Below are 11,387 nucleotides of genomic sequence, written 5' to 3' on the forward strand. Positions count from 1 at the left end.
TTTTTTTAGAAGGATTTTACAAGATTTTATGAGAGATTTACAAGATTAGGAAAAATAAATCAGCAAGATTTTAGAAAAATTTCTAAACAATCACTTAAAATCCTCAATTTTATACTTTCCATGATTTTATTTAAAGTCATTAAAATTATTTTAAAATCTCAAACCAATACCACCTCCCCCTTAGCACAATCAGTATAGAATATATAGTATTTTATTATAACTATTTTTAAAAATAGTATATGTTTTAAAACGAGTTGTTGTTGAAATTAATTAATATATTAGTTGTACATTATTAAAAGTATAGTAGATAAAATTTAGAAAATTAACATTTTCGAAATAGAAAATAATATGGTGTATAATCATGAATGTTAACGTAAAATAAAATAAAAAATGTAATATATGCATTAAAAGCTGTTATGATAAAGATTAATAATTTACTATTATCGTTAGGATAAAAGGAAGTTTTACAAATATTTACTTCTGGAAATCTATATAAATTATTTTTATGATTTGTTAAAGATATATTACTCCTATGTATATCGCTTACAAAAAATATTATGTATATAAAATATATATATATATATATATATATACTCGTCTCGTTAGACTTTGAAACCAAATCAAACAAGACAAAAAAAAATGTTTAGGTTATAGTCTTTTCGATGATGTCTCGCGTCTGAATCTTTCAAAATATGAATGGAGAATTCGTGTGAAAGGTAAAGCCCGGAGCTCTGAGAGATATTCAAGGAAAGCATCAATGGAGATAACGGGAAATTTTACATCTAAAATGGGTTTCTCTTCCGGGATTGGAGGCTCTGTGTTCCACAAGGATCCTTTAAGGAGCTCATAGTTCGGGAAGCCCACGGAGGAGGCGTTATGGGCCATTTTGGAGTCGACAAGACGTTAGCTGTGGTTAAGGAGCATTTCTATTGGCCTCATCTCAAGAAGAATGTAGAATCTCAGTGTGTGAGATGTGTGACTTGCAAGAAGGCCAAGTCGAGGATCCAACTTGGATTATACATGTCTCTTCCTATCCCCAACGCACCCTAGGTAGACATCTCCATGGACTTCATGCTAGGCCTACCAAAGATCCACCACAAAAACTCCATTTTCGTGGTGGTAGATCGCTTTTCTAAGATGACACATTTTATTCCATGGGCTAAAACGAATGATGCCACACAAACCGCAGAGCTGTTTTTCAGGGAAATTTTAAGACTACATGAAGTACCACGAACCATTGTGTAGTTTCTTGACACAAAAGTTTTAGGGCACTTTTGGAGGACACTTTGGAGAAAATTTGGAACTAAGCTTCTACTCTCGACTACATGTCACCCTCAAATCGACGACCAAACCGAAGTCGTGAACCGCACCTTGTCGGCTTTACTAAGAGCCACACTTGGGAAGAGCATGAAGAATTGGTTGGATTGTATCCTATTCATTGAGTTCGCTTACAACCGCACTGCTCACTACACCACCAAGAAGACACCATTCAAAGTAGTCTAAGGAGCAAATCCGCTAACACCTTTGGACCTTACCCCTATTCTGGAAGTCAAAGATATCAACTAGGAGGGATTAGAAAAGGCTGAATTCGTTAAAAGGATACATCAAAAGGTCTGGGAAAACATTGAAGCAAAGACCAAACACTACGTGAAGCACGCCAACAAAGGAATAAAGGAGATAACCTTCGAGCCAGGAGAATGGGTTTGGCTGCATATGCGCCAAGAGAGGTTCCCTAACCAAAGGTCCTTACGTCCAAAAGCATGCTTCCTTGGGTCATCCTAGCGTTGTCAACATGCAGCTCAAATGCATCCTTCTCTGAGTATTAGACCTCACATATTAGATCCCATTACAGATAGCAGTCACACTAGCCTCCACCTCATGTAAAGCATCCTTAACTATCAAATTCAGAATATGAGCAGCACACCGTATGTGCATATACTTTCCACCTAACACCAACGAATCATCTCCCAATAACTTAAATTCATCTGTGAACTTCTTGAGTGCTGAATTATTGGCTGTGGCATTGTCAACTGTGAGGGTGAAGATCTTTTCTATGCCCCTATCAGCTAAACACTCCAGAAGAACCGCTGATATAGTTGATCCTTTGTGGTCAGAAACATTCTTAAAACCAATAATGAACTTCCTTAAATTCCAGTTTACATCAACAAAATGCAAAGTAATGACCATATAACTTGCACCTGTAGTGTTAGCAACCCAAATGTATGTTGTAAGAGACACTCTCTCCTTTGTTGACTTGAACAGCTTCTTGAGAGATTCTTTCTTCTTTACAAAAAATCTCCACAATGTCACTTGTGGCTGTTCTGCGAGAATGAGGCTGGTAGAGTTTGCACTTATAACATAAATGTTTCCAAGCAAGACACTCAACAAATGATAGAGGTAATTCAGATAATGCCAACATCTCGTTTGTAGCCTCCTTAAATACCTCTTTAAAACCTTCGCTAATTTCAGATTACCTTCAGCAACATCTTGTTCTAATTTTTTTTGCTTTGCCTCATTCCATGCCTTGTATTCCTTGCAAGTCTGCAGATGTGTATACAAATTTGACGTCCCGGAAGTTGCAAGACAACTCAACTCCTTTCCACAGTAGTTACAATTGCACTTGCCTTTCTTTCCTTCAATTTTTGTGAAATGATCCCACACAGGAGACCTTGGATTCATTGGTTTTTTTTATTGTGGTGGCTTGGAAGTCGTTTCACCAGGTTTCCCTTTTCGTTTGCCTTTGTGGACACTTGTCGGAGCTGGACTTTAAGTAATGTTTTCAGCCTCCTCGTGTCCTTCTTGTTCTTGTGTAAAATTACTTGAGTCCATCTACAAAGTAACAATGAGAAGTTAAAATCAGTTCTTATATCAAAGACTTACTTCTATCATAATTAAAATGGGAAAAATGCCATAAAAATCCCCAACTTTCAAATTTGGGATAAAAAAATCCCCAACTTTGGAAATGTCATTTTAATCACAAACTTTGAGTTGACTTTTTCCAAAAACTAGCAAACTTTCTTTGACCTCACCGTTTTAGGCACGGGGTTAAGTCACCGTTAAAAACTATATAACAAGGTTAACAATCCGTTAACTGCTTCCATTTACCCAAAACATCAACGTCTTATAAACAACAAAACAACATTGTTTATAACTTAAAAATTCCCAAATTGATTTGTAAATAACAAAACAACGCTGTGAGAGAAGAAACAAATCAAATAGGTCCCCTAGAGAGAGAAGAAACAAATCAGCTGAAAGCAAACGTCACTTGGGTTCTTGAGAGAGAGGAATCCAGAAAGAAACCATGAGAGAAAGAGATAGAGAGAGACAAAGAAGCAGAGAAGATCTCTCTTAATTAATAATCCCCAAAACAAAGCCAAAAGAGATAATCTTTTATTCTCTTTCTCTCTAATCTCTTCTTTTTGCAAAATAATTTATGGGGTCGATTTCAATTGATTCGAGATTTGTTTAATAAAGGTGCTTCCTTTTCAACTTTTTTTTTTTATTTTGCGTTGGACTTACTGTATTGCTTGACTTATTGTATTGCTTGCTTAATAATAGTTTGTGTGACAAAGCCGTAAGCTTTTTGAGTGCTTACAATGGATGCCTTTGACGTCGATGCGTCAATGTGAGTTCGTATAAATGTGACGAAGTTGTTTTGTTGTTTACAAATTGATTTGGGAATTTTGAAGTTTTGGGTAAATGGAAGCCGTTAACGGATTGTTAATCCCGTTATATAATTTTTAACGGAGACTTAACCCCGAGTTTAAAACGGTGAAGTCATAAAAAGTTTGTTATTTTTTGGAAAGTTTAACTCAAAATTTGTAATTAAAATAATATTTTTAAAGTTGGGGATTTTTTTATCCCAAATTTGAAACTTGGGGATTTTTATAATATTTTTCTCAAATTAAAATACATATAATACAACCCATGTTACCCCACCACTTATTCACGTATACACGTACGATCACATATATGTAAAGCCATAGTCACAATTGCCAAAGCGTCAAACACAATGGTCAACGAACAAAAAATATTTCTATAGAAGGATCATAAACGACAACTTGTATAGTTGCAAATTGCAAAATTAATGTAGTAATGGTTCACTTTAAAGAAAAATTATAACATATCGATTAAAGAAATTAAAAGAGAGAGACTCAATCAGAGATGATTTGAATCCTTACCTTTGATTCTTCTGTCAAAGATGTTTTAGGCATTGATGGAGTTTTAGCCGAAGTCTGTCGCCGGTTTGTGTTATGTGTATTACTAGGGAATTAGGGCTACTGTATCAACGTTGAAGTCGGGAAAAGGAAACAACGATATATATATATATATATATCATAAATATATATGTATTATATACATAAACATATATGATCTACTTCGGTTATTTTGGTTATTCGTTTGCTAACCGAAACCGAACCGAAACCGAACCGAAACCGATTCTTAAAAGATATAGGGTTTGTTAGCAAATTAATACATTTTTGAAACTTAATTGGGAAACTAATACATTCACTATTTAAAATTAGAAAAGTAGGGTGTTGTGTAATAGAGAGTTTGTGAGATAAGGAGAAATGGTGCGGCATAGGTTTGGTGAGAAAATTACAAAAATGGGTATGTGTGGGTAAGAAATAAAGGTTTTTTTTTCCTCCAATCATAATTATTCAAATAATTGTTAGTATAATCTATTTTTAGAAAACTTCTTAGATACAAAAAAATACATTTTTTTTCTTTCTAATATGATATGAATTTTATTTAATAATTTTTAAATATATTATATAAATATTTTGTATCTGTATACCTTAGTATGTGTACAGATGTCTATACACATTATTCTGTGTACAGATGTCTGTACACATTATTCTGTGTACAGATGTCTGTACACATTATTAACTTTACAAATGTAATTTGTATAAAAACATTGCAGTATAAAGCATATGTACAAACATTTGAAACCCTAAGAATGAAACAATTTTCATTTGTACACTTGATAATGTGTACAGACATCTGTACACAGAATAGTGTGTACAGATATTTGTACACTTAATTAGGTGTACGGATCTAAAATTTGTAAAAAATATTTAATATTATCAACTAAAATCACAAGCAAAATACATATCCTATTATAAGAAAAAAACATAGAATTTTTTCTTTCTATAAAAATTTAGAATTTGTTTTAATTTGTCAGCATTTTTATTTTTAGATTATATGGAGCATATAATAAAGAAGAAAAATAAAATAAAATAAAAATAAAAGACTCAATGGCATGTGTTGTAAATATTAAATGTTGATGAGAGTTGAAAAGTCTTGTGAACAGTAGAAAACAGTAAAAATTGTGGTATTTGCTAATTGTAAATAGTGATTGTACTACTTTTACAATTATGTTTTGAAAACTGTCTATTTTGCCAAATATCTCAAAGATATATTATTTAATTAGTTATTTGAAAGTATCCAAAACCGAACCAAAACCAATTTTTCGGTTCGGTTAATCGGTTATTGGTTTTTTTGCCCTAGCCTACCAAAAGAGTTCAAAGCTAGCAACTCGTAGGGATTGACCGTAAAAGTTTTATAAAAGATCAACAACAATGTGTATCGCATTGATTTGCCTGGTGAGTTTAACGTAACTCCTACGTTTATTGGTACTTATTTAACTCGTTTTGATGTAGGAGATCAAGTTTTGAGGTCAAAAACTTTTGAAGAGGGTGAAAGTGATGAGGACATCCCAGCTGAACTGGATGGTCCATCAAAACCGGACAAAGAATCTAAACGAGAAACACCACAAGTCTTTGATTGAGCCATAACAAGACAACGAGCTAAAGTGCTTCAACACAAGTTCAACAAGTACGTGGAAAAAATCATGGAACAAGTCATCTCATCACCACCTCCACATGAGCCGTTTGGTCGAGCTATATTCTCAACAACTCAAGACCAACATGAAGAAGACGTTGCACCCCCTTCCACCATGAGATGACCTCGATTCAGTTCAAGGTGACTTTTGGCCACTGGTGGGCTCACAGGCCCAAGATCACAACTTCCTTGTGATCAACATAGAAAATGCATGAAGACTAGGAGGATGTCTAAAACCAAGGCTTGGTAAACAAGCTGAAGACTTTCCTTCATTACCGATCTGTGAAGGTAAGTTTTTGAATTATTTTCATTTTTACGTTAACGAGTTTATTGCTTTGATTTTGCAGGATTTAATTAGCCATATTTAGTTATTTCAATTAAAACTGTTGCACAATAAACTCTAGATTATAGAGTATTTTTGTTTTACTTTTGTAATATTTTTCTTTATTTTTTACTTTTTTTTGTAATTGCTTATAAAGGCTACTGTGTGTATCATTATTTTTCACGTTGAAATAAAATAAGAACTTTCTCTTAAGCTTGCCCTAGTTTGTGCAGCCGCTTCATTCTCAGCTTTGTTGAGATCCGAAACTCCATAGCTAGAGAACCTTCGTGTGGTGCACATTGCCTTCCCCAAGTTACGTGTTTGTTTGTGGTTTGGAGGCTTGAGCAGCTTGTCCCTTGACCACTCGTTCTTTGGTTCGAGAAGTTCGGCGACGAAACCGATCGTACCAGCCGATTTAGCTCGAGCTTGTATCAGAGATTGCAAACTCGTAACGACGAACCGAAAGATGCTACTTCTTCCTTGCAGCAGTATCTATCCAACGACACCAAAAGCGTAATTTGGTTCCTTCAGATCCGACGGGAAATGGATCACCCAAACCACTACTTGACACTATTTCTGAATTCCTCTTCTTCACTAGAACCAACTAAATGAAGTCGGTGTTAAATGGTGGAAACGCGAATATCAACAAAACTTCTCCGTTTCTCACGATGGAAACACAAATTAACTACCATAAATGTAACCTCCAACTTCAAATATGGGGGATGATTGAGGCTTAGAATCGATATTTTCTTATGACTTTCCAGGTTAAGATCAATGAAAGTGATGATCAAAAAGCTGTGGTGACGAGAACGAGGCTACGTACACATATATACATACACACACTTAGGTTTTTTTTTTATTAGAGAAGTTGGGCTTTTGATGGGCTGTATTTCTTTTCACCAAAATAGGAATTCATCCATAGTGGATTGGGGTGTTACAAGTATTAATGAAAAAGTAAGGGATGTGTAGTATTTGAGAAATAAAAACTTTTTTGATGGTATTTTAGGATTTTTCTCTATTTTTGTTTTAATTAGGTTAAGAGATTTCCTAATCCTTTAAATGTTACGTATAATTGAGTTTAGAATTTTGGTAACTATTAGTAAATACTAATGGCATAACCTTGCAAATAAGTTGAAACCAGTGTTCAAGAAAGCGCTAGGCGGTATCTGGGCGGTGACCCAACGCCTAGCGCCTAGAACGCTTAGTCGGGGCTTAAACGGTTTTTAGGCGGTTTAGGCGTTTACAACATAAAACATTATATATATATATATAATTATATTAAAATATATGTTATAAAAAGAAAAAATTTATAAATTATAAACAACGGTAAGAAAAATACATTTATTTAAGTTATATTAACAACATATAAATGTTTATAATTACGTATATAGATATAAAACATAATAATTTAATTATATGTAATTTAAAAATCAAAAATAAATATTAAAATAAAATGTATGTAATTTTAAGCGGGTTAGGCGGTCATCTAGGCGTCTGTTGAGCGCCTAGCGCCTAGACGGCGCCTAGGCGGCCGCCTAGACCGCTTTCTTGAATACTGGTTGAAACACAATTAAAAAATGTATTGAAAAAATATATATATAGAGATAATAAAAAACACAATTAAATTTTTATTTGCCACATAATTTCTTATATAGTAAAGTTGGAACTAGATTAGCCTTTTTGGCTTTTTTTTTTTTAATGAGAGGTAAACGAAGAGTTTATTTAGTTCTAACCATTACTATTAAGTAGTAAGTAGTAACACACATAATTGTCTCTGAAGTATAAATTAAGTAGAAGAAGTAGAAGCAGAGTTCTTGCGTATCTTCAAATATTCAAACTTGCAAGCTCCTGGAGATGAACCTTCAAACACATACGGCATAAACCCTGTTGCTTCCTTGTACTTTCTCTGAATCTGAAAATTCATGAAAACTTCTATTGTTAAACTTGTGGTTCTATCTCAAAAACCATGTGCTCAACCAAAGTTATGATTCTTTTGACCTGAAAAATCTGTTCACTGCTTCTCAAGCTACTCCTTCCAATAACATAAATTGTACCGCCACTACCACCTCCAGTATTCTTGGCCCCGTAGAGAGTCCCATTCTCAGTTTTAGAGCTCTTCAACTTCTCCATATTGTGCACTAATTTCACTAATCTTTCTGTTCCATCAGAGCCAATCTCGCACGTGTAGTAACTGTCGTGGCACTACCAAGTAAACACGGAATTCACAGTTAACTAACTAGCAGAAACTCGATCATAAGAACCGGTTTTTTTTTTTGTAAAAATATTAATTTACTTGGTACATAAGCTCCCCAAGACCTGTGACTTGTTCTTCTGAAGGAGTTGCTGTCAACAATTCCTTAAAAGCCTAAGAGAGAGAGAGAGAGAGAGAGAAAACATTTTCTTAGATACCCCACTACTATAAGTTAACATCGTCATTATACATACAATTAGATTAGCTCACCTGGACACGAAAATTCTCATATATTGGATGTCTAGTCGGCGCCATTATGTCGTATGTACTTTTTCTGTCAATGGTTGTGACAGAATCCCCATGATCACCATACTTTTTGATGAATTCTGCTGCGATGATAGACTGTGGCAGCTTACTTGTGTAAAAAGCTTGAAATCTGCAAAAGATTGATAATATCGATATGCTCTAATTGAGTAACACATATGTTATATATATACATAAGAGGGATCTATAGTACCTATGAGGAGAAATGTTGCACAAGTAATCCAACGAAGCATCAGATTCAATCAACTTTGAGCTCTCCTCTTCAGCCTCTTCTGAGTTGGCTTCAGCAAAGGAAGATGCAAAAGACTTTATCATTGTCTTACCAAGAAAAGCTCATATCCTCATAAAACCATAGTCTGAACCACCGACATTGCAGATTAACGGATGTGTTAAGAAAAAAAATATAAGATCCTCTCTTGCATTTTCTAAACAAAAAATGTACAGCCTCACCTGTGTCGTATTTCGGAATCGACCCAAAATCGAACGTGAGACGGTATTTCAACAAGTCCTAGTATCTCAGCTAGCTGCAGCGAGTAGACAACCTTGTTAATACTCATTTAAGAGAATCATGTTTTTAAAGAAAATGAAGAGAGAAAGTACTTGAGAGATTATAGCCAGAAGCTTGTTAGCTTCTCCACAAGCAGAAGCCATCTGATCCATCACTGCACAAGGAGCTCCAATAACGTAATTATCCACCTTTTGGTAAAGCAAAGCGACATCTCGCGGAGATATTTCAAGCCCTTCGCACAATCAGCTCAAATGAATCTTTAACTCATTAAATTAGTTATCGCGGAGAAGTAAGTACTGACCATGAGCAGCAGCGACAGTAGACATGGTAGCAAATTCAACTGAAGCAGAGGAAGATACTCCTTTACCTTCAGTAATTGTTGAAGAAACCTAAAAGAGTGTATATAACTGAGTTACATACAACGCAGTTCATGAAATTAAGTAAAGTTTTCTTACCAATATGCTTATGCAGTCTTCAAATCGAACACCCATCTCCCTCATTAGTACCAGAATTGTACCTGCAAGATATGTCGCCCACCTAGAAATGGACTCAAATGTTATACTATATCATAGATTTTGTGATGAAGTATCTGAAAAATGGGGAGAATGAGATGAACCAACTTCTAAGATGGATCCCGGGAAAAGTAATGGAGGCTTTCTCATAGGATATTGGTTTCCCATCCTCTTCCACAAAATCAGAAACGTCCGTATCAAAAGTTGGCCCTCTGTTGCTCAATTCTGATCCAAATGAAACCTTAAATTCCAAAAATGTTATAGAGGAAAGCAATGTAGAGAGCCAGCGAGTATAGAAATTAACATACAATTTCAAGTATGAGATTGTCTCTTATATGATGTCGTGCTTCAGCGTGGTTCCAGAGTTTCTGTTTACTAGGATGATTCCTCTGCATAGCAGCATGACATGCCTCTCGTGTAGGCATCTAACATATAATAAAGAAACACTCTTTTGTTAAAAGGTGAATAATTAATGCCAACGAAAAGATGAATCTTGTAGAAGGAACTAACCAGCAAGACAAGACTTCCAGAGTAATCAGCAATGCCTCCCATTACATCAAGTCTACCGGGTGCTCTCGCAACAATAATATTCTCCTGAATGGCCAGACAAACTTCATTAGTCCCTCAAAACACACAAACTTCATTAATCCAATTAATGGAGCAAACTTCCCAGTTGAAAAGTGCAGAAGCAGCCAAATGCTCCCTTTCTTGATGATCGCCTCCTATTTTAGCTAATGTTGCCAGACTATTCAAGAAATGGATTATATCAGAAAGGCCATGGTGGTCTCCATGAAAAATTTCAAAGCCTTCTAAAAACCTGTTAATAAACACACATAAGAGGTGAGTCCATCAATTAAGTAACATTTCAAAATTTCCAAATCCACAAGGAAACACACTTGGAGGACTTTTGTGTCTAATCAACGGAAGGAATTTCAGCTTCGTTTCCAGCGACTTGATACCATTATGGAACGAAATGATCTCTTCCTGGAGCTCTCTGTAGCTGGAAGCCTAATATTATTGCATCAGTAAGTCTCATCGCCCCGCTAAGCTACATTATCAAGATGAATACCATTGATTAGTAACAAATGAATAACAAATTACTATATTTTTTGTCTACATGAATCTAGAGTATGGATAACATTTTCTTGCTTGTATTACTCACATTGAGTTTGGAACGCTTCTTCCCCATTGCTGTGTCCTGCAGTATTTTAGCTGCCACCTGAAATTAGAAACAAGCAGGAGCAATGACATCATCAACAGAGGAAATTGAACTACTTTTATATAACAGTATAATTGTGCAAGAAAGAATGATCTGCTAATATAAAGAGTTTGCACATTCTACCTCGCCTCAATCGTAACATGGTTTCAGTGTAACTGCACGCTCAAGATAAGGTGCCCAACATCCATCCAGAAGATCTATTCTAGTCATTTCAACGCCACCTTAGTAGTACTTTAACGCAAGAATGGAGAATTTCCAAGAGAATGAAAAATATTTAAACATATATATATATATATATATATATATATATATATATATATAGCATACCATACCGACTTCAAGTTTTATTAGGAGGACTTCAAGGTGCATGCATATATACACATGGATTGTTTTTAAGTAGATTACATAATTAATTATATCGACGACCCACATTAGCTTATTGTTTACATTAGACGATAAGAGATTAC

General features: G+C 34.8%; 1 pseudogene; it reads right to left on the minus strand.

The window, feature by feature from the left end:
* The window catches only part of LOC104698787, a 7,452-nt pseudogene continuing 4,017 nt past the window's right edge, over positions 7,953–11,387 (minus strand).

The sequence above is a fragment of the Camelina sativa genome, chromosome 6, assembly GCF_000633955.1.
Source record: "Camelina sativa cultivar DH55 chromosome 6, Cs, whole genome shotgun sequence".
NCBI classification, from domain to species: Eukaryota; Viridiplantae; Streptophyta; class Magnoliopsida; order Brassicales; family Brassicaceae; genus Camelina; species Camelina sativa.